This window comes from Corvus moneduloides, chromosome 15 (assembly GCF_009650955.1).
Source record: "Corvus moneduloides isolate bCorMon1 chromosome 15, bCorMon1.pri, whole genome shotgun sequence".
In the NCBI taxonomy this organism is placed as follows: Eukaryota; Metazoa; Chordata; class Aves; order Passeriformes; family Corvidae; genus Corvus; species Corvus moneduloides.
In genome coordinates this window covers 16,027,602-16,047,380 of record NC_045490.1, presented here as the reverse complement: position 1 = coordinate 16,047,380, position 19,779 = coordinate 16,027,602, and the positions used below count along the sequence as shown (strand labels likewise).

Sequence of the window (19,779 nt, the reverse complement as noted above, 5' to 3'; positions counted from 1 at the left end):
GCGCTGGTTTCACTGGTCCTCGGGTCACCTGCACCCCTCACTGTCTTTTCCCCCTCCTTGGGCTTTTCCACGTTGGATGGTCATATCACTAGACCCAGATCTCCCAAGCCATCCGCACACTCAAGGGCAAGGGCAGTCAAGGAAACCACATTAATCCAACACCCAAACAAGCGGGCAAATTGGAGCATCCTGGCATCAAGAAGAAGATGATACTCCTCCCTTCTGCACCTGCTGGATCCCAGGGAGCAACCAGCATCTCATCCTCCAGGAGAGCAGAGCCACAGGGAGGGTTTGTACCACATCCTGGGGACCAGGGAACCCCAGGGGTGCCCCGTCCTGGCTGATGGTGGGGACACTGCAACACTGGCATCAGCAGTGACCAAATGTCCTCAGACACAAGGTCTGCCTTCAACAAGGACCACGGCTGGGGTGTCCTGCACCCAACACACAGCGTGCTCTCGGGTGAGGCCGGAGGGCACATAGGGACTGACCCAAGCCAAGCTCTCCTTCAGAGATTCCTCTTGGGTATCTTTCTTGGTTCTTAACGCTTCTTCAAGAATCAGCCTGAAATGGAAGGCATCTTCCTTCCCTTTCATGGCAGTAGAGGATAGAAAAACAGCGCTCCTGGGCAACCTGATGGCAGGAGTTATTAGGAAAACTGTTCCTGGAAAACTGTTCCCAGAAACCTGTCGGGCCTGTGATGGGGTGGCAGGGCAGGGAGGTGTTGTACCACGGCCCAGCTTCTTTGATGACTGGATACCAGTCTGGCTGCAGAAAGCACTGGGACTGCCGTGGAACACTCAGATTGTCCCTGGGGGTCCTGCACAGCCATGAGACCCCACTGTGGACTTTCCGTACATGAAGGGGGCGTAGAAGAACGGTGGATAGAGACTTCTCACCATGGTCTGCTGTAACAGGACATGGCACGAGGGTTTTAAACTGACAGAGGGCAGGGGTAGATAAGGTATGAGGGGGAAATTCCCTGTGAGGGTGGCACAGGGTGTCCAGAGAAGCTGTGGCTGCCCCATCCTTGGAAGTGCTCAAGGCCAGGTTGGACAGGGCTTGGAGCATCCTGGTCTGGTGGAAGGTGTCCCTACCCATGGCAAGGGGTGGAACAAGATAGTCTTTAATTAGTCTTTTCCAACTCAAAGTATTTTCTGATTCTATGGCAATTTTTAAAAAGCACAAGTGAGGTGGGGGAAGCTGGCAGATCTTAAAGAACCAACCCCAGGACAGCTGGAAAGCAGAGCTGAAGTCCTGGGAAGGAGGAAGGGCTCACCATCACCACCACCAGCCACAGCATGGGTCAGGATGGGAGGGACCCTCAGCTGAAAGAGCTGCAGGACTCACAGTAAGAAACAGAGAGGTTCACTCTATGATTGTAAGGAGAGCAACCACGGAAAAACCCATGTACAAGCTGTCACAACACTGAGGAAGATAGGGAAGGGCCACAAGACTGAGCCTGGGGAAGCTGAAGCATGAAGGAAACACTGCTTGGTGGGAGCTGGAAAGAACTTATCGCACTGGAGATGTGCTCTGAGGGCACTGATAGCAGGGTTTGAGCATCTGTCTGGGCTCACTGCTCCTTCCTGGCCCCAAGCTCTGAGGGGCTACACTCAAACTGGAGCTAGATGTCAATGCTTCCTTCCCTCACTTCCCAGGTGGCAAGCTGGAATGACAAGGAGCAAGTTGGATGTAGTTGATGCCTGACATGTGGTGGCCCATCCATTCTCCAGCAAGCCCGGGGTGGGTTCAGGAGTCCCAGCCTGCCCTCAGGACCTGCCTGCCAGACTGGTGACCCCCTTGCAAGAGAACCATCTTCCCTCACCAGGGAAGGGTTTGACCCCATCAGGGTTTTCATCTCTTCTGAAAGCCAATATCCATATCCCCATTTCTGGATGGGTCTTCCCACAGGCCTGGCAAGCTCCAGGCAGGGGAGGGAAGTTCCAGAGCACAGAGCTCCCAACCCAATGGGTTCCTACTGCCTGCTCTCAGCTTCCATGACAGACATCCTCCTCCACTTGCTGCTTCCCCAGCCTCCTCTGTCCCATCCCTCCTCCCTCTTCCCCATGCCAGAGGGTCCTACACCTTGCCCTCAGTGGCGTGATCCATGGAGGATAAGCCCGAGCAAGGCTGGGGGATGAGCAGGGGCTGTGGGATGAGCTGGGTCAGGGAGTGCCCACAGGATCCATCCCTCAACAAGCTGGAGCACCAGTGGGTATGGACTTGTAGGTAGTGGATTCAACAAAAAGAAACCCATCCTTGGGTCTGGAATGAGCCGCTGGAATTTTAGGGACTGTCCACAACATCTCCCTCAGTGTTCTGACAAAGCTGTTTTCATCCCATGAGCTTCACAAAGACCTCTCTGAGGGGGGGAAGGGGGTTTCCTACTATCATAGCTCCTGGCACTTTTGACATACGGTACATCTAGGTTAAGGGTAGAAAAATTCCCAAGCAATTCCTGACCAGGTTCCCCTCAACCAGTGTGGCTTCCCCATCCTCATCCCAGATGGACCTACCTGTACTTTTCTCCTGCACACCATGATGCTGAACGACAGCACCCAGAGGGGGAACATCCTCCTCTGAGGATTTTTCAGACAAAAAATGTACTTTTTCACCCTGATGATGCATTTGAACAATGCAACAAAGCCAAATCCTGGTGCCAGGGCTGCAGCCCTCCGTATCCCAAGGGAAGCCGCCGGCACCCACGCTGGGGATTCAGGATGGGTGTCTCCAGACGATGGCCACGGGCATCCTCGTGTCCCCACAGCAGCACTCCCGCTTCAGCTCAAGGGGTTTAAGCTGAAGCAGTGCAAGTCCCTGCTGCAGCCCCCCGAGGTGTAAGGCTCCCTGAGCTCTTAATGGGCTTATGGAGCTGCTGGGACCAGAGCAGCTCCCCCAGCACAGCGCCCGGGGGGACTTACAGGCATCCCCGGCTGGCAGCCCCCCGCGGCACCGCCCGCCGTCCCTGGCACAGCGGGGGCCGCCCACCAGCCCCGTCCCAGACGGCGCCAAGTGCTCAGCCTGCTCTCTCCCCACCCCAAATCCCACACGCCTCCTCCTGCTCGCCTCGAGGACAAAGGTGGACGTGTGTGTCCCCCAACCCTACAGCACATCCAATCCCCCCAGGCCATGCCACCAGCCTGGCACCCACACCTCCCTGCCTGCACCTGCAACCTGTGCCCCACAGCTGCACCCCACTCTGGTCCCTCCTTCGGTGCTCACCCCATCATCACTGTGCACCCCCACATCTCACCCTACACCCGCACCCCACATCTCACCCCACATCATCACCCAGGGCCGTGCTGAGCAGCAGGAGCAGGGGGGGCCTGTCACTGGGGCAGGAGCAGCTGCAGATCCCCCCCACTCTGGGAGTTCAGACCCCCTCAAATTCAGGCTGAGGGTGAGAGGAGCATGTACTACTCAGCCCAGTAAGGCTGGAGGGGCCAGCACACCATCCCACGCCATCCCTGGGAAATCCTGTTTTTCCGGGCTTGGATCAAGCACAGTGGACTGGAAACAACGGCCAGCAGGAGCGGGGCCATCCAGGGAAAATCCTACTGGAAAGCAGTAAAACCCTATTCAGTAAAACCCCATTCTCAACCAGCACAAGTTTTGGGGAGGCAGCCCTGGCTGGATGCACTCTGGCAGGGAAGGCTCTGCCCTGCTCTTCATCCTGTTTTGGGGGTTTGGACTTTGTGCCTTTGGGTTTTTCCAGAGGGGAAGTATTTTAAAAAAGCAAAAAAAAAAAAAAACCAAACCCAAAACCTAAGAACGTTACCGAGCTCCTGTGAATTCCCTATCAGCTGCTGTACACGCACATGGCACAGAAAAATCCTTAGCAAATTCCTGCTGAAAAATAATAAAAAAACCAGGAAAACCCACCAAAGGCTGAGCTTGCCGGACACAGCGCGCCAGGAGAGGCTGACAGAGCTGTTACGGTCTATTGGGCCAATAATCCACAAACTAAGACAGATTTATTGTACATGGCAGATCCTAACAGCTCCAAAGAAACCATCACTGTCTCCTGGCACTTAAAATTCACTTCCTTGGGGGGGGAAAAAAGGGCCAAAATATGGCTTTACGAGATAAGATGCGTGGTTGGACCATTCTGTGACAGGCAGAAGCCTGTGCAAACACACACACGGCTCTTTTTTTCCTTGATATATAAATATATAAAATATCTCCTCTTCCAAGGCAAGCGAGACTGCATTACCCGTCGGAGCGCTGTCCTTACCACCGGATTACCCGGCTTGGTTTCACCTCCCTTAGCAAGATGGATTTGCAGGGATGTTGTTTCTGCCTCGATATTACCGATCAAAACCAGGGGGAGATAAAAAATGGAGTTAATTAAAACTAAATTGAGCCCCTGCATCCATCTGGCTTGATGGGATGGGTGAGTTTGGGTCCCCTCTCCTTGGAAGGTGTAAGGATCTGAGAAGGGAGATGCTGGAGGGGAAAGCAGGCTCTTCGCACTGGCATGACAGTGATGGCAAGCCTGGGATGGGGCATAGCTTGGTGTTGATGATGATGATGATGGTGATAACAAAAATAATAATTATGTTAGAAAGGTCAGAGCTGGTGCTTTCCCTGTTCCTGGCAGACAGGACCCGAGCCAGTGTGGAGCAGCAGGCCAAGAGCGGGATCAGCCCGATCCCGTCGGTAATTGTGGCGTCTGTTCGAATCTCCGCGACGCTGGAATTCACGCTGGGCCCGGCTCAGAGCTTGCCGGCGGCTGATCATATCGGACGGGGATCAAAGAGGCTCAGCTTACGGCTTTAGTGCGCCGCTCGTCCCAGCCGGCGCTGCCACCCAGGGGGGGCCGCGCACCCGGGATGCTCCTGGGAAGCTCGGAGGGTGCGTGGGAGCGAGCATCCCTCAGCGGGGCGATGCCTGGGGGATGCCCGGTGGGGCCGCCAGCCCGGAGCCCCCCAGGCATGGCTCCTGCATAATGGGCCGGCTGCGCCGTGTGTTTGCCCTGACAGCCCCCACCAACCTCCGGCTGCACCCCAAAACCATCATGGGGGGGGGTTTTGGGGGGGTGGGCATGGGAAGCTGGAGCAGGCAACCAGGAGAAAAGCTCTTGGAGACTCGCAGCGATGCCCACGGGCAGGGATGGGTGCAGGGAGTGGGGGTTGCATGGATGGCCCAGCTGCAGTCCCCGACTGCACCCCAAAACCATGCCAGGGGTGCGAGCAGTGGGATGCTGGAGCAAAGGACGAGTGCAGCAGCTTTCAGCTGCCCCCGGAGCGATGCCCGCGGGCAGGGACGGGTGCGGGGGGGCGGTCTGCGTGGATGCTCCGGCTCCAGCCCTCCGGCCGGCGGTACAGCAGCGGGAAGGGATGTGCCGGGACTGGCCGGGTGGCTCCAGGGAGGGAGTTGAACGAGTAATTAGAGCAGGAGGCTGTGAGTCAGCAAACGATGCGTAACCTCGGCGAGGCTGACAATGAGGCAAAAGATGGCAGTTTCGACCGAGAGCGCCGGCTGACAGGGCACATTTAGATATGCAAAAAGCAGCAACTCCTGACAATCCCAAGGCTGCGACCCGCTCTGCAACCCGTGCTGCTCCGGAGCCACCGTCTGCCCCGAGCTCTCGACGCCTTCCTCCAAAATCATTGTGAATAGAGACATGGGTGGGCGCAGACCAAGCCCCACGGAGCGAGGTAGTGGGGATCGCTCCCAAAAAAAACAGCGGTCAGGGGAAAACACCGGGCAGCCTCTGCTCCAGCATCCCATGCTGCCTGGAAAGTGCGATAGAACCACACTCGGCAGCTGACCTTGCTCCGGGTGCCGCGGGGAGAGGCGCAGCCGCGCTGGTGGCGGTGCCCCTGGCACAGCCGCTGCGCTCCAGGATGGATATCAAGGTTTGGCTTGGAAGCAAACCCCAGCTCCAGCCACAGGCTCGTCCCCCCCGATTCGGGGGTGCATCAGGGCTGCAGGCAGGTAGGGCCCCGCCGCACAGCCGCCCTCGGCGAGGAGAGTTTAATTAACCCCGGAAAGCGATCGTTAAACGGCCGGCCCGGGTAATCGATGCGGAAGGGGCAGCTTTGCTGCCGAGGGACCATCTGCTCCGGGGAGCGATGGCGGCTCCTCGTCCCCCCCCCCCCCGTCACCCCTCGCCTGCCGGGAAGCGGCAGCCGCCGCCACGGGGCAGCTGCTTTGGGGGCCCGATCGGAGCTGAACCCCGGCCAAGGCATCCCGGGGGGATGGGAGCTGCCCCTCGCCTCAACCCTCGCTTCCCGTAAAGCCCCAAGCCCCAGAGCCACGTGATTTCCGACACGACGCGGCCCCCTCCGGCACAAAGCCCACCGGAGGGTCCCTCCAGAGCGAGGCATCCCCCCGCCCCTGACAGGATGTGGCTGAAGCAAAGCTGCGCAGGGATGTGGCCAAGCACCCTTCTCGCCCCACAGCTATTTTCACCCTTGAGTTGAGTTTGTGGCAGTCTCAGCCTTGAGGGCACAGGGGGTTTGTGTGTTTTGGAGCACCCAGCCTCCCCCCCCCCCCCCCCGCACACCTATGGCCGCATTCCCGGGCAAATACTCAGAGGGATGCTCTCAGCATCCTGGCATCACCCAGGATACGTCATCCTGGCCTAGGGCACTGTGTCCCTTCCCAGCCCCCAGCACCCCCAGGCCTTTCTCCAGCCCTGAATTTCCAAGTTCCTCCGCATTTCCACCCAATAAATGATGGCGGGTGCTCAGGGGCAGTAAGGCTGGGTGTGGTGCATCTGCTCCCGAGGGACTCAGGAGTTACTCCCCACTACAGGGCACTGACTCCAGCTCTGGGATGGGGTTCCTGGGCAGATCTGGGATGGACACAGGGAGACCCTTCACCCCTCACCCCATGGTCATCCCCCAGGAGAGCTTTGGGAAGCAGCTGGGGGTGCAACCAAGAATAGCATCCCAGGGTAAAGCCAGCCAGGGGATGGAGGAGCATGACTTTGTCCCCCAGGATGGGACCTGGGAGAGACCAGTGTCCCCAGGGGTGTCCCTCTCCTATGAGGAGACCTTCTGCCGTTGTCACACCCCGACCAGCTCCCAGTATCAACACATCCTGGGAAGGCTGGGGGGGCCACGGCACTGGCATGACCCTATTGGGGTGATGCAGACCCTGGGCATGGAGCCACAGACATCTTCCTCCTGATCTGGATCTGTCCCCCACCCATCGGGAGGAGAGGAGCATCCAAGGAGGGGGAGGGCTGCACACCCCTGGAAGAAAGGAGCCCAAAGGTGCTTCCAGAGGAAGTGCTGGCACAAGGAACAAGCCCTGGAACACAGCACGGCCCTGAATCCAGGAAAAAGCCCTGTCCCATCCTCTGGCCTCACCTGGAGTAGAGGGGATGGTGCAGCTGCTGCTGGCCCAGGCATGGGCAGGGTGTCAGATGGGTCCCCAGGCCAGCCAGGGCCAGCAGGGTTCAAGGTGACCTGCAAAGCACAGAGTGGGCATATGCCCTCCTTGCCCCATGGATGGAGATATCTTGGGCTCCTGTTCAGCTCCCCAGAGCTGCAGACCCTTGGAAAGGGGACCGTGTTTCTCCCCACTCCGATGGCAGCAGCTCAGCTGGCAGGGGATGGCACCCCTGCACCCACCCACACCCTTCCTCACACACACTGGCACCAGTTTGAGGGCCACCCTGCCCCAGGCAAGATTCAGTTTCTGTTTGCCAGGACCTTTGGGAGAGCAGGCTGAGGCTCCAGTACAGAGTTGGCTGGGTGAGGGTTTGCCAGGAGACCCACCACACCTGAGTTCCCAGAGGAACACTCAGGGATGCTCCTGGTACCCCAGCATTGCCCAGGGTACCAGCACCCAGCCCCTGGACGTGGGGATGAGATGACCCTTCCCATCCCTACCTGTCTGGGCAGGGATGCCCATGGCAGCCCAGTGGGAGAGCAGCTGGAACGCTGTGGGCAGGAGGCAGCAGGGAGAGCCCTGCAGAGGAAGGGGGATGCTCTGCTTCCACTTCAGGAGGGAAACTGAGGCAGGGAAGGGCTGGGATGGGCCCACACCCTTGGTGCAGCAAGGGGACCTAGAGCCAGCTTTTCCTGATACTTCCCATCCAGAGGCCACTCCGTGCTGAGGACAGGGAGCAAAGACAGAGCAGGAAGAACCCCCCGCCCTGGCACTGCCAGACCCCAGTATGGGACGTGAGACAGGAGCACACCCTCAGTGAGGTGCTCCCCCAGCCCTCCCAGGAAGGATCCAGCCCCTCAAACTGGGGCTCAGCCCCAGAACAGTGCTTAAACCACCCCCAAACCACTGCTCAAACTCTGAGCCGGTACTCAGCCCCCTGAAATAGTGCTCGGCCACCCAAACTGGTGCTTGGTGGCCAAACTGGCTCTCAGCTTCCCAAAACAGTGCTCATCCCCCCAAGCCAGCGCTGAACCCGAGTGGGTGCTGAACACCCCAGACAGTTGCTTCACCCCTGAGAGGATGCTCAGCCCCCCAAAACAGTGCCTGACCCTCAAGACAGTGCTTAGCCCCCTGAACCAGTGTTCAGCCACTGAGCTGCTGCCCAGACCCCAAATTGAGGTTCAGGCCCCCAAAACTGTGGTTGAGCCCCAAGCTGGTTCAGTCTCCTAAAATGCTGTTTGACTCTCATGCTGGTGCTCAACCCGCCAAAACAGCAAACCCTCAAACCAGTGCTTGACGCCCAAGCCAGTGCTCAGCCCCCCAAAAAGCCTTACCCCAATGGAGGGGTCAGCCATTCCATGGTCCACCCCAAGGACAGCCACTCCAGTTTCCTCCCAGTACACATACTGGTCACATGGTCCTTCAGAATGGCCAGACAGCCCTGAGGGGGTTTCCCCAATTCCTTCCACCCCTCCATCACCAAAAGGACACAGGAGCACCACGGCAGGGAAGCCAGTCCCTTCTCAACACCCTGGCTGTGGGAAGGGACATGTCCCCCACTCTGCGTCCTGCAGGGAGCTCCTTGTCCCCTTTCCCATCATTTCCCATGGGAGCGGGATAGACAAGATTCCCGGGGCTCTGCTGGGAGTGTCCCTGGCCCCTGAGCCATGGAGGGTGAGGGGCCTGGACAAAGGTAAGGAATATTAGGCACGAGGTCCCTGGTTATCCTTGGAGGTGGCTGTATGGTGGGATGGTTTGTGGGATGCAGACCAGGGACATTGGCTCGGATGAGAGCACATCCAACCTCTAATGCAGGCAGCTGCTGACTGTGGGGGACTTATTCCCCACTGCCAGGGTGCTTTCCAGCCCTATCCATCGAGTTATCGGCCTTTGGGATGAGCTCCTGAAGCTGCCCCCACACAGCCCAGTGCCAGCTATTCCCAGGATTAGGCTGGCAGTAGTTATGGATACGGTTGTCCCCCAAAGCACCAACCACAGGCAGCCTGGGGACCCCCAGGGAATGGCCACAGGCCCCCCAGTTCCCCCATTCTTCCAGGTTCGCATTTCCCCCCCAGCTTTGGCATCTCCAGACCCCCAGACACAGCCCCCATCCCTGCTCCATCCTCACATCCGTCCCTGCTGTCCCTCACCCCTAATCGAACTGGCTGCCACACAGACTCATCCCAGTTTAATCTTCATGGTGCATCAGGCACGGAAAAAAACACAACGATTTTCCTTTTTTTTTTTTTTTGGGGTCTTAATCTTTACCTGGGGTCAGATTTACCAATCCTCCCACTAATCCCCCAACGCCTTCTCAAAGCAAAGGGCCCCCTCCTCTGCCAGCCTCGAGGGAGCGAGTCCAGGGAGCACCCATAGCCCCAGGGTGCCTCGGGATTAGCACTCCAGGTGACTGCAGTTTTTCCCAACGAGGTGGCAAGGCATGTTTTTAAAGGCTCTTTTTATTTAAGGAATCTGAATCTGGTGGGGGGAGGGAGATCACAAGGCAGTGGGGAGATAGGGGGAAAGCCTGGGGATCTCGGCTCCATTGACAGGCTCGGATTTGGGGAAAATATTCGGGGAAAGGATGAGAAACCACTTCATAGAGAGGATTCAGTGCCATTCCCTGCCTCAGTTTCCCCGTGTGTAGAGATGAAAGGTCACCCCCTCTCCCGGGGACTCAGATGGCACCAGCTGCCCCTGAACAACCTCCAGGTCATCCCTGGTGGGGCAGGACTGGGAATCACCCCGGACCTGCAGATGGGAGAATTAGGGGGCTGCAGATGTGGGGACAAGAGTTCCCGTGGATGTGGGGGTGCTGGCATCCCTGTGGACGGGGGGACACAGGGCTCTGCAGAAGGGGGGCAGGGGGAGCAGGGGGCTTTGTGCGTGGGAGGCTCTACAGAGAAGGGCGACAGGGGATCTGCATATGGGGGGACAGGAGTCCCTGACGATGAGGGGACACAGAGCTTTGAAGATGAAGGGACAGGGTTCTCAGCAGAACAGGGGGACAGGGAAGCCTGAAAGTGGGAGGGAGCATGGGGCTTCGAAGATGGGGGCACAGGAGTCCCTAAAGAAGTGGGGACAGGGGTCCCTATTGATGAGGTAACAGGGGGCTCTGTGGAAGGGGACAGGGGGCAAGGGTGACAGAAGGAGGGGACAGGGGCCCTGGCAGATTCAGGGGGACAGAGGAGAGGGGTCCCTGCAGGAGGAGAGGTCAGAGATCCTTGCAGAAAGGAGGGGGGCACAAGGGTCTTGCAGACGGCAGAGGGACGGAGGGGACAGAGGTCCCTGCAGAAGTAGGGCACAGGAGCAACAGAGATCCCTGCAGATGGCGAGACAGGGTCCCTGCAGATAAGGGAGACAGAGCTCCCTACAAATCCGCCCTTTCCACGCCAACCTCCCGCTGTGTCCCCCTCACACCGGGGCTGCCCCCCAGCTCTGCTGCGGCGGGGGCTGCGCAGACCCCCCCGGCTCGGTGGGAGGCGGGGGCTGCCCGCAGCCCTGCCCTGCCCGGGCCCCCGAGGGCCTCGCACCCCGGCGGCGCTGGGCGAGCGGGCTAACCGGGAATGGCAGCGCGGCCCTCGCCGCGACACCGCGCACGCTCCGCCGCGGCCGGCACCTCGCCGCGCCAGCCTGGAATTTGCAAGCTGTCCTGATGCATTAAAGCGCAAACGCCTGGCGCCCAGCTCGCAGCCCTGTGCCCGGCTGTGCCAGGCCATGGCATCCCCTCCCCGGGGACGCCGACACGGGGCCAGCTGTCCCCGAGGGCGGCCAGAGCCACCATCACCATCTTCATGCTCCGCGTTTATTTTTCTCCCCCCAGCTCCAGCTTTAAATAGCGGAACGGGGAGAGGGTGCCAGGCTCACGCTGTCACTGTGGTGAGGCAGGGGACACTAGGGACATCAAGAGTGGAGGGTCCCCAGCAGTGCTGGCACTGGGAGCAGGCAGAAGCCCAGCAGCACGGGCGGCAATGGAGCCCCTTCCAGCGGGCAGCACGTTGTGGCAATCTAGAGCACGGAGGGAATGGGGACACACAGACAGACACGGATGGACAGAGAGGGATGGGGTGCTCCGCTTGCCATCCCAGGGACAAAGGTATGGGACCCCGAGATGGGTGCCATGGCACCCCTGCAAGGACCACCCTGGAGAGCCAGACAGAGATGGGCTGCAGTCCCCTTGGACAGCACCCATCCCCTGGGGATACCAGGGTCCCCCCTCCCCTGCGCCCATACTCACACTGCACCCCTCCAAGTCCACTCCCTACACCGGGTACTTCCCACAGATGCAGGAGGGAAAGGTGGGGAGGGACAGCCCAGCCTGGCACTCACAGTTCAGTGTCCAGCCAGCACCCACCATCCCACATCTCCCACCCTGATGCCTTTCAGATTCCCTGAGACTCCCCACGACCACTGTCACGTGTGCCATGGGATCCCCTCCAGGTCCTGGAGGGCACTGGGTCCACTGTGAGAACATTGGGCACCTGCCAAGGCTGTGGGCAGAGGGGACACCCCAATCCTTGGCACACGCTTGCCCACGCACCAGTGATGCTCCCAAATTGTTCAAGAACCCAACACCCACCCTGTGGCCAGCGGGACACATTCATTCCCCAGACAGGCAGGATGGGCTCAGCCGGCTGTGCCGATCCCAGCCAGAACGGGGCAAACAGCAGCGGGATGCCCGTGGGAGGAGGGAACGGCAACAGCCGGCTGGAATAAGAGTGTGAAGAAACGGCTCTTGCGTGCTCTGTCCGGAGCCAGCTAACGAGGCCATATTTGAAATGCTTCGCATACCTCCGGTCATCAGATTAGTGAGATGCAGAAGGTAAAGCAGAGGGCAAGAGGAGCGCTCCCAGGCAGCGATCCTCGGCCGGCCGCCGCTCCAGCCCGCTGCGGGAACTGGGGGAAAAGTCCCCGGCTGGCAGCGGGGCACAGGGCACCCCAGGAGTGATGGGTGCTGGGATCTGCCTCCCTGCTGTGATCCCAGCACAGGCACAAGGGAAAGGTGGGGAAGGATAACCCAACGTGCTGCCATGGCCTGGCCACCAGTCACTGCCACATCCCCATGGCCCAGGCAAGGCCTGGCCCTGCTGAAAAACATTCCAACATTTTACAGGGGCTTACGGGAAAGTCAGAGAGAGACTTTTCACCAGGGTCTGTCATGATAGGACAAGGGGTGAGGGTTTTAAACTGAAAGAGGAAAGTTTGGGATTGGATATTAGGAAGAAATTCTTCCCTGTGAGGGTGGTGAGGCCCTGGTGCAGGGTGCCCAGAGAAGCTGTGGCTGCCCCATCCCTGGTAGTGTCCAAGGCCAGGTTGGACAGGGCTTGGAGCACCCTGGGATAGTGGAAGGTGTCCCTGCCCATAGCAGGGGTTGTAACTGGATGATCTTTAAGGTTCCTGCCCTGCCCAAACTGTTCTAGGAGCCTATAGACGGAGCAAGATCCCACAGAGCCTCCAAGCATCATCTGTGGGCACAGCTCACTTGCCCTTCCCAAGGCATCACTCCTTGGGCATGAATGGTCCTTGCTGGCCCTGCTCCAGATCCAGGAGTGGCAGGGGAGCAGGAAGCTGCCTCTGAGCAGCAAGTGGGTGCAGAGGAGTAAGAGCTCTTACAGGGTGAGAGCACCTGGATCTGCAAACACTTGGGACCCTTCAGGGTTGAGATGTTCAAGTGAGAATGTCTCAGCCTTCAGGATGTTCAAATGAGAGACTCAGCTTGGGTCTGGACCCCAAAATCCCATCTCTGAGGGAGAGAAAGAGGCACAAAGCCCACAGGGGCAAAAAGAAGTGAGAACCAATGACACCAAGACCCTTGGGGACACCAAGAGACAACCCGGGGGCTGAGTGGATGGAGCTGCATTGTTTGGTTGGGCATAGACAATGACTCCACAAGGAAGACTGTGGGAGACAGATATTGCCCAGATATCCCTTCAGAGGCATGGACTCAAGGTAGGTTTGCAAAGGCAAAACCGAAACATCCATCAACGACAGTCAGGCACCCACAAACCAAGAATGACCAGGGACAGCAGCACCAGAGGAGGCCAGAGGGGAACGTGCCCAATCTCATCACACCTGAGCACAAACCCAATCCTCATTCCAGCAGGGGCCATCCTCAGGGAGCTCAGCACGTGCCAGGGCCAGCTGCGGGTTTCACGGGTGGCAGCAGCCACCAGAACCCACTGGAGTCACTCACAAGGCCAGGACTGCCAGCCCTGTTGCCAGCCCTGCCACCACCCAGGTGACAATCAGCCCCTGGGGATGAAGCCCATCTCAGAAGTGACCCAGAAATGACAGGGTACATCTCACCCCGTGGGCAGGTCCCACCCTTCACCCACCGAATATATCCCAGGGCTGTCACAGGGCAGGGCCAGTAACCCGAGCCCTTTTCCAGCTCCCACCTCTCTGAGCTGGGAGGGTGGAGATGGAAAAGCACATCCTGCTTGGAAAATCAGAGAACAGCTTTTCTTTTTTCATTCTTTGCCACCACTTCCAGGGTCACGCGTCCTCCCGTGCCCAGGCCACCACACTGTCAGCATCACTGTGGGGAGGTGATGCATCCTCATCCTCCCAGCACAAAGGATGCCCCAGCTCAGGCGATGGAAAATGCTTTGATACAAATGACACTGTTCCAGGACAAGGACATCGAGCCAGACCCACACATCCCAAGGTGATCCCACAGCCTGGGAGCCATTATTCCAGTCTCGTTTCCATGCCATAACCATGGATGGTGGAAACCAGGGACACCAAGGCAGCCACTGGAAAACCTGACCTCAAAAATCCTTTTATCCACATAATCACAGGCTGCCACCCATGTGCAGCACAGGCTGTCATCTCGGACCATCAACACACTCCACCTGCTTGCAAGCCATGGGAAAAGACAAGCAGGGATGAAATCACTCTAAAGATATAAAGGATGCACCCCTCAGCACCCCAAAAGGAGAGACTATAGGGCAGGCACACCACCAGCATTGAGCTGTTGACAGACCCCAAAGCTTTTCAACTGTATATATCAGGCACCCAAGGGCCCGTGGCCAGGGTAAACGTGCCCTTTGGACTTTCCCAAAGGCAAAGGGACCCACAGGTCGCCCTCAGCCACTCACTGGGGTCACACCGTTCTGCTGCCTGCTGTCCCTGGAGCTCTCCTGGGGTTCCAGCCCCATGGGTGTCCCAAAGGCCACAGGACATGGATAGGGATGCAGGCTGCTCCTCACCCACATGCACTGATGCTCCCCCAACAGGCCCCCCAGGACAGGGAGCCACAGCCTCCCCACCAGGACATGTCCCTCTGCTGAAGGCAAAGGCAGCTGCAGAGCTGATCCCCACGGCAGAGCCACTGCTGAGCAGCAGCAAACTCACATTTCCTCCACTCTGGCCTGGCATTTCTCACTGGCCACATCTGGAGGTGGTTCCTCCTCCGGCCACCCCTTTGCCCACCTGCCTCTTCCCTCATGCCCCTCCTACACCCCTGCTCCCTGCACCAAATCCCAGACTGGTTTGGGTTGGAAGCGACCTTAAAGCCCACCTCATTCCACCCCCTACCAAGGGCAGGGACATCTTCCACTGTCTCAGGTTGCTCCAAGCCCTGTCCAACCTGCCCTCGGACACTTCCAGGGATGGGGCAGTCACAGCTTCTCTGGGCACCCTGTGCCAGGGCCTCCCCACCCTCAGTGTAAAACATTTCTTTCCTATGTACAAGTTAACCCTGACCTGTTACGGTTTAAAACACTCACCCCTTGTCCTGTCACTCCAGGCTCTTGTCCAAAGTCCCTCTCCAGCTCTCTTGAAACCCCTTTAGGCACTGGAAGGAGCTGTAGTCTCCCTGGAGCATTCTCTGCTCCAGGCTGAACATCCCCAGCCTGTGTCCAGAGCAGAGGGGTTCCAGCCCTTGGACCATCTCCGTGGCATCCTCTGGACCTGCTCCAACAGGCCCCACATCTGTCTGTGCTGGAGACCCCAGAGCTGGATGTGGTGCCCCAGGGGGGTGTCACACAAAGCAGAACAGAGGGAGCACCCCCTCCTCACCCTGCTGCCCGTGGTGCAGCCCAGGATACACTCGGCTTTCTGGGCTCTGAGCACACAGTGCCGGCTGACGTCCCATCTGTCACCCACCAGCACCCCCAGACATTTTCCGCAGGGCTACTCCCAGCCCATCCACCCCCTGGCTGTCCCCACACAGGTGCAAGACCTTGCACTTGGCATGGTTGAACCTCCCACCTTCCTCCTTCCCCATCACCTGCCTGGCAGGAAAACAGCTATTGCCACACACCAGCTACTGCCAGCATCTCCATCCTTTCCCGAGCCACCACAGCCCATCCATTCTCATGTCCCCAGCTGGGTGGAGGGCCAGCCTTTTCCTGGGATAGTGGCTCCCATCCTCCTCCCCAGCCTGGATGAGTTTCAAGAGCACCAATCACTTTGGGGACACCTGGCCCCCCTTGGCTCCATGCCTGGGCTCTGTGCAGAGAGGTGGCTGCAACGGGCAGCAGTGACAACTGGGAGTCCCACAAGACCCCCCATGCTCCCAGGAGTCAAAGTCGAGTCAGGGGAAAAGGAAGGGGAAAGGAGAAAAAAAAAAAACCAAGCCTTTTGAGTGTAATATTTTAGTTGAGCACCAGAGCATGAGTAAAGGAGGGAGCTTTTCGTGGTCTGGTGAGTTTAAGCTATGAGCTGAAAGTTTAACTATTAATACACTTAATCAAGAGGTTGTTCCTACAGCCGGGATTTGGGAAAACAAAACAGGGAGGCAGGGGAACGGTGCCACCCGCTGTGGCCACCCCGGGGAATGTCCCTGCTGGGGGAGGTGGAGGGTCCAGGACCAGCTGGGGCCGGATCCAGCCTCGGCCAAGCCTTGCATGGACACACCAGGAGGTGCCAGGTGCTGGCTGTGAGGGCCAAGCACCCTGCCCTCCCTCCAGTGCCCCACACAGGAGATTTGTCAGAGGGGACAGTTTTGGGGAGAGGATGTCACCCCCAAACCCTGCAGCATCCCCAGGTCGCAGACAAGCAGCACCTGCACTGCTGCCACCTGCCTGGAACGGCCCTGGTGACACCAGGGGATGCCGGTGGGTGAGCGACCGCCAGGGTGGGGGATCCCCAAAACACTCCCCACACCTCCACAGCGTCTCCCCTGACATCCACCTCTGCCACAGAGGAGAAAGAGGAGGGACAGGCTGGATTTTGAGGTGCAGCACCCAGAGCTCCTCTCCTCTGCCCACCCACCTCGTGTCACGGGCAGGAGGCACGGGCAGGAGCGCGGGGAGGTGCGGGCAGATGCCTGGCAGCGCGGCGCCGGCTGCCCGCATCCCCACCACAAAATCCATGTCAAGGACGCCCCGGCCGGCTCCTGCCTCTTCCCACCGAAGCAGGGGGGAGGACGCGGGGACGTTCGTGACGCCCGGCACAACCCCCTCACCCCCTGCCTGCACATCCCGCCAGGCAAACAGCCCCCCCGACCCTGCCCCCGGGGCCACCGAGCCCCGAACGGCGCCGGGACCAACTTCTGAGCGGCACCGGCGGGTCCTTTGTTACTTTGCTTTTGTTGTCACACGCCGGCGCGTCCCCGTCCCCATCGTCCCGTCACCGTGTCCCCCCCCCGTCCCTCCCACAGCCCCCCCCCCCCAAGCGGCGTCCCCGAGGTCAGGGCGCGACATCTGCCAGCGCGACGGGGCGACGCCGGTACCGGCACCGGGGAGGGGGGCGCAGCGCCGGGGGCATCTCCGGGGGTACCCCGCGCGGGGACACTTGGGGTGACACCGCCACCGATGGGGATGCGCTGCGGCGGCCCCGCGGGTGCCGCTGGAGGAGCCGTTTCTCCAAAGCTTTTCCCGTTGGGAATGCGAAGGACGGACGGACAGACAGAGGGACGGAGCAGGGTTTCCATGCCTACCAGCGCTCCCGCTGAGCGGGACCTCGGGGAGAGTCACCCCCCCCTTTCCCGTCCGATCCCCCTCGCCTCGGCCCCGCCGGGGGATGCAGCGCAGCCCGCGGGCAGCAGCGGAGACCGGGGAGCACTGGGGGCGGGGGCGGAGGAGGGGGGGGGGCCGGAGGGGTCCCCGTCCCCCCGCAGCCCCAGGTGCGGCCCCGCCGCCGGGCTGGGGGCCGGGGGGCGCGGACAAAGCGGCACAAAGGGGCCGCTGACACAGCAGGGCCCGTTTCCAGAGAAACAAAACTTCCGCCGGCCCCGGCTCCGCGCCCCAGGTAGCCGGGATGGGCATCCCCCCGCGCCCCCCCAAACGCGGCCTCACCCGCCCTCCCACAGCACGGCATCCCCCATCACTCCCCCAGCCCCCCCGGCACGGAGCGGCGGGGGGTGAAGGTTGCCCGGCCGGGTCAGCGCACACGCGGGGCCGTTACCGCAGGATGTGTGCGCAGCTTTGTTTGTGCGTGGGATGCCCACACCCCCATCCCCATCCCACCCCCTAACCCCCCATGCCACCCCCCCATCCTCCTCTCCCCAATCAATCATCCCAGCAAAGAATAACCCGACCCGAAGCAGCCCCGGCCCCGCAGGAAGGACGCTGCCGGCTGCGGGATGCGGTGGAAAAAAAAAATAGGAATAATAAAATTAAGATAAAAGAGAAAAAAAACCAAACCAAAAACCAATACCCCACACCTCCGTGGGGCGCATGGGGCCGCGGTTCGGCGGAGTTTGAGGCCGTAATTCCCAAATTCGGGTACAATCCACAGCCCCCACGGTGGTTCTGGGGCTGGTGGCACCCACGCCGGTGCGAACGAGGGATGTTCCACGGCGCGATCGCGGTGGCTCGATGGGTGTCGGGGTGCGTGGGGTACGTGGGGTACCCTCCCCGCCGCGGGTGGGGGGAGCAGGGGGTTTGGGAATCCTGTCTGACGGCAAAGCGGGGCGGGGGGGTTCGTTGGGAACGGGGGAGATGATAAAGTTGGGTGAGTTGTCGCACATGGCTGGGCGATGGCGAGCGGCGCCGCTCCCACGGCCACCCCGCGCCCGGGCACCGGTGGCGGAGCCAAACTGCCGCGGGAGCCCGGCGCACCCCGGGGAGGCGGGAGCGACCCACGCGCGGACACCAGCACGGGGTGGGGGTCCCCCCGCGCCCCCCACGCGAGCCCCACCGCGGGTGGCAGCGCCGGCCCCGCTGCCCACCGCCTCCCCCCGGCGCCGCCGCCCCCGCCGCCCCCCGGCCCCGCCGCCACCATTGTCACCCGGGAAACCACCGGGCGCTGCCGCGGCGGTCCGGGGCGGCGGGGGGAGACGTGGGGGGTTCACTCCATCCCTCCCCACGGCTCCCAGCGCATCCCAGCCGGGCTGCGGGTACCGGCAGCGGGGTTCAGTCGCACCGAGAAAAACTTTGCTCGTTACCCCGACGTCCCCCCCCCCCCCCCCGTCCCCTCCCATCCCCGGGAAGCGGCGGGGCCGCTCGGGCGCCGCGCAGGCAGCACTGGCCGGGCCCGACGCGGGCAGGCGGGCAGGCGGCCAGCTCCGGCCCCGCCGCCGCCGCGGGCAGCCCGGGCACGGCGCCGGGCAGCGGGGCGAGCCGCGGATCCCCCCCGCCAAACTTTTTCTTCTCCGCCACCTCCCCTTTCTCCGACAGCCCCCCGACACCCCCCACCCCAACTCCGCCGCCGGAGCGCCCCGGGGGCCGGCACCGACCGGCGGTCCGGGAGCCGCCGCGCTGCGGGCAGCGCTGCCGGGAGCGGCGGGGGGCTGCCCGGGCGCCGGCGAGGGGGCAGGAGGGGAAGCGAGCGGGGTAGGGAGGGGAAGGTCAGCACCTGCCCGGGGCCGGGGCCGGGGCCGGGGAGCCGAGGCGGGCTCGGTGCCTCGCCGCCGCCGCACACCCACCTCCACATCGCCGCTCGCTCTGGGAGTGCGCAGCCCCCGCTCCGCGCTGCACGGCGCTGCCGCCGCCGCCGCCGCTGCCCGCGGCTGCCGGCAAAACCCGGACCGGACCGGGCCGAGCGCCCCGCGCCGCCGGACACCGCGACACGCCGCGACACGACACGCCGCGCGCGCCCCCCGCCGCCCCGCGCGCGCGCCGCCCGCACAGCCAGCCTCCCCCGCCCCGGCTCGCCCGACCCCCATCGCCGTGTGGCTACACCCATCGCCAGTGTCCCAGCCGCCCCCACGGGTGTCACCCCGCTGCGCCGCGGGCCAGCCGACCCCGCGGGTGGCGACAGAGTGTGACCCTCGTGTCCCAGCCACCCCCCACGGGATTTATCCCGCTGCGACCCCCATGTCTTACCTACCCCCCCCCCGTCACGGGTGTCGCCGTGGTGTGCCCACCCCTCTCCATGGTGTCCCAGCCACCCCCACGGTTGTCACCGCGCTGTGTCCCCTCGTGTCCCAGATGCCTTCGTGGGTGTCACTGTGCTGTGCCGCCCGTGGGCTGTACACCCGACACGGGTGTTGCTGTGCTGCGTCGCCCTCCGTGTCCCAACTGCCCCCCCCCGCCCCTC

General features: G+C 61.3%; 1 protein-coding gene across 2 annotated transcripts in view; it reads right to left on the bottom strand.

Moving 5' to 3' along the window:
* CXXC5 (CXXC finger protein 5) overlaps window positions 1-19,240 on the bottom strand; it is a 36,466-nt gene extending 17,226 nt beyond the window's left edge. For both annotated transcript variants that reach the window (XM_032125045.1, XM_032125047.1), the window contains exon 1: window positions 19,166-19,240. The gene's annotated coding sequence lies outside the window, so the exon portion shown is untranslated. The remainder of the gene's footprint in view (window positions 1-19,165) is intronic.
* Window positions 19,241-19,779: the final 539 nt, after the last annotated feature.